This window comes from Pseudorca crassidens, chromosome 6, assembly GCF_039906515.1.
Source record: "Pseudorca crassidens isolate mPseCra1 chromosome 6, mPseCra1.hap1, whole genome shotgun sequence".
Classification (NCBI taxonomy): Eukaryota; Metazoa; Chordata; class Mammalia; order Artiodactyla; family Delphinidae; genus Pseudorca; species Pseudorca crassidens.
The window spans coordinates 109,421,642-109,426,027 of NC_090301.1; positions in this window are offsets into that span (position 1 = coordinate 109,421,642).

Genomic DNA, 4,386 nt, shown 5'->3' on the forward strand with positions numbered 1-4,386 from the left:
CACCAGGAAGAGGAAATAACCAAAGGCTCAGCGTGCCGTGCCGGAACCAGATTAGGGACTGAAGCCATCCTGCGGTGTTGCGTACAGGTCACAAGAAAGCGAGTTGAATAAAGTAGCTAAGGGGCACTGTAATTCACAAACCTGCAGAGTTATAAATGACAGCGATCGTCCAAAAATATACTGAAGTATGGCTGCCAAGAGGACTTGAAAGCGGGGCAGAATTGCAGGAAACCGATTTCAGGAGGTAGACTGGAATTGCATTGAAAGCATAGGAAAAGAGGCAGAACGTCCACAATGATGCACTTGGCCAAAAAGTGCGTATGCGTTTTTTCCTGAATATATTCAGGAAAAAACGCATACGCACTTTTTGGCCAACCAAGCAAGCTTGCAAAGGAAATCTGCAGTACAATGAAGTCTCACTTCCCCCCGATAAAAAGGGCCATCTGAAAAAAGTGTAAAATCCAGAAAGGCAGCACAGGCCATGGAGAACTGGGAGCCTTGTTATGCTGATGGACGGGATGTAAATTGCCAACAGACAATCGGGGGAAGTGTATGGTGTTTCCTGAAACATCTAAAAAACAAAGCAACAGAGCCTAGGGCACTTCCACTTATGGTCCTATAGCTTAGGGAAATTAAAATCAAAAAGACACAGCCACCCCTAAGGTTGGAACGGCTCTGTTTACAAGAACCTCATTTACAGTACAAGTTCAACATCGCAGAAAGTGAAAAATAGATAAAGAAGTTGTGGTATTTACTTACAAAGCAATATCACTCAGCAATGAAATCTATGTCATCAGGCCCTTAGCAGCACAATGAGTGGATTCAGGTATGATGCTTCTAACTGAAATAAGTCACACAGAAAAAGAAACATCATAAGATATCAGTAATACATGGAATGTAAACTTGGCTACACAGGAACTGAATTACAGAACAGAACAGGGTCTCAAATTTAGAAAACCAACTTATGCTTGCTTAAGGGGAAAGGTGAGTTGGGGTGCTGCATAAAACCAGAGATTGAAATGAGCACAGATAAAGTTCCTTAAGCCAAATATGGAATAGACAAGAGCTACTCCTTGCTCAACGAAATGGACTCAAAACCGCATATTAAACGCCTAAGAATGTACCTGACTAGTAAGTATCTTAAAACCTATGGATTGCTATGTCTCCGAAAGAGAATCAAGCATGTGTACAGGGGCATAAACGCAGCAGTGATAGGATTGGAGAGGTTCGGTGAGCAAATGAAGCCCCTTTGAAGTCATATTGCATGGTACCCATTCCACGGGTCTCAACTCTCCAGGTTTAAGGTATTCTTCCTTCAGCTAAAACATGCATGTGGAACCCAGAGTATGATCAACCGTGTGAACGGGAGACATGTTCAAATATGTCTCAGTTTTCCTCCCCTGGTACTCGGGTGCAACATTCCAGACGCTTTACTAACACTCTTCCCTCTTGGAGAGTCAGTGCCTTTAACCTCCTGTTTGGCCCAGTTTGCAATTTCTGCGGAAGATGAACAGGAATAGGGAGAACCAATGAGAGACTAGCTGGAGGTGTCTGGACGGGCAAATTTAACTCTCATTTCCCACCAGGAAGAGGAAATAACCAAAGGCTCAGCGTGCCGTGCCGGAACCAGATTAGGGACTGAAGCCATCCTGCGGTGTTGCGTCCAGGTCACAAGAAAGCGAGTTGAAGAAAGTAGCTAAGGGGCACTGTAATTCACAAACCTGCAGAGTTATAAATGACAGCGATCGTCCAAAAATATACTGAAGTAAGGCTGCCAAGAGGACTTGAAAGCGGGGCAGAATTGCAGGAAACCGATTTCAGGAGGTAGACTGGAATTGCATTGAAAGCATAGGAAAAGAGGCAGAACGTCCACAATGATGCACTTGGCCAAAAAGGGCGTATGCATTTTTTCTTGAATATATTCAGGAAAAAACGCATACGCACTTGTTGGCCAACCAAGCAAACTTGCAAAGGAAATCTGCACTACAATGAAGTCTCACTTCCACCCGGTCAAAAGGACCATCTGAAAAAAGTGTAAAATCCAGAAAGGCAGGAAAGGTCATGGAGAACTGGGAGCCTTGTTATGCTGATGGGCGGGATGTAAATTGCCAACAGACACTCGGGAGAAGTGTATGGTGTTTCCTGAAACATCTAAAAAACAAAGCAACAGAGCCTAGGGCACTTCCACTTATGGTCCTATAGCTTAGGGAAATTAAAATCAAAAAGACACAGCCACCCCAAAGTTTGGGACGCTCTGTTTACAAGAACCTCGTTTACCGTACAAGTTCAGTATCACAGAAAGTGAAAAATGGATAAAGAACTTGTGGTACTTACGTACAATGCAGTATCACTCAGCAATGAAATCTATGTCATCAGGCCCGTAGCAGCATAATAAGTGGATTCAGGTTCGATGATTCTAACTGAAATAAGTCACACAGAAAAAGAAACATCATAAGATATCACTAATACACGGAATGTAAACTTGGCTACACAGGAACTGAATTCCAAAACAGAACAGGGTCTCATATTTAGAAAACCAACTTATGCTTGCTTAAGAGGAAAGGTGAGTCGGGGTGCTGCATAAAACCAGAGATTGAAATGAGCACAGATAAAGTTCCTTAAGCCAAATATGGAATAGACAAGAGCTACTCCTTGCTCAACGAAATGGACTCAACACCCCATATTAAACGCCTAAGAATGTACCTGACTAGTAAGTATCTTAAAACCTATGGATTGCTATGTCTCCAAAAGAGAATCAATCGTATGTACAGGGGCATAAACGCAGCAGTGATAGGATTGGAGAGGTTCAGTGAGCAAATGAAGACCCTTTGAAGTCATATTGCATGGTACCCATTCCACGGGTCTCAACTCTCCAGATTTAAGGTATTCTTCCTTGATCTAAATCATGCATGTAGAACCCAGAGTATTATCAACTATGTGAAAGGGAGACGTGTTCAAATATGTCTCAGTTTTCCTCCCCTGGTACTCGGGTGCAACATTCCAGACGCTTTACTAACACTCTCCCCACTTGGAGAGTCAGTGCCTTTAACCTCCTGTTTGGCCCAGTTTGCAATTTCTGCGGAAGATGAACAGGAATAGGGAGAACCAATGAGAGACTAGGTGGAGGTGTCTGGACGGGCAAATTTAACTCTCATTTCCCACCAGGAAGAGGAAATAACCAAAGGCTCAGCGTGCCGTGCCGGAACCAGATTAGGGACTGAAGCCATCCTGCGGTGTTGCGTCCAGGTCACAAGAAAGCGAGTTGAAGAAAGGAGCTAAGGGGCACTGTAATTCACAAACCTGCAGAGTTATAAATGACAGCGATCGTCCAAAAATATACTGAAGTAAGGCTGCCAAGAGGACTTGAAAGCGGGGCAGAATTGCAGGAAACCGATTTCAGGAGGTAGACTGGAATTGCATTGAAAGCATAGGAAAAGAGGCAGAACGTCCACAATGATGCACTTGGCCAAAAAGGGCGTATGCGTTTTTTCCTGAATATATTCAGGAAAAAACGCATACGCCCTTTTTGGCCAACCAAGCAAGCTTGCAAAGGAAATCTGCACTACAATGAAGTCTCACTTCCTTCCGGTCAAAAGGGCCATCTGAAAAAAGTGTAAAATCCAGAAAGGCAGGACAGGCCATGGAGAACTGGGAGCCTTGTTATGCTGATGGGCGGGATGTAAATTGCCAACAGACACTCGGGAGAAGTGTATGGTGTTTCCTGAAACATCTAAAAAACAAAGCAACAGAGCCTAGGGCACTTCCACTTATGGTCCTATAGCTTAGGGAAATTAAAATCAAAAAGACACAGCCACCCCAAAGTTTGGGACGCACTGTTTACAAGAACCTCGTTTACCGTACAAGTTCAGTATCACAGAAAGTGAAAAATGGATAAAGAACTTGTGGTACTTACGTACAATGCAGTATCACTCAGCAATGAAATCTATGTCATCAGGCCCGTAGCAGCATAATAAGTGGATTCAGGTTCGATGATTCTAACTGAAATAAGTCACACAGAAAAAGAAACATCATAAGATATCACTAATACACGGAATGTAAACTTGGCTACACAGGAACTGAATTCCAAAACAGAACAGGGTCTCATATTTAGAAAACCAACTTATGCTTGCTTAAGAGGAAAGGTGAGTCGGGGTGCTGCATAAAACCAGAGATTGAAATGAGCACAGATAAAGTTCCTTAAGCCAAATATGGAATAGACAAGAGCTACTCCTTGCTCAACGAAATGGACTCAACACCCCATATTAAACGCCTAAGAATGTACCTGACTAGTAAGTATCTTAAAACCTATGGATTGCTATGTCTCCAAAAAGAATCAATCGTATGTACAGGGGCATAAACGCAGCAGTGATAGGATTGGAGAGGTTC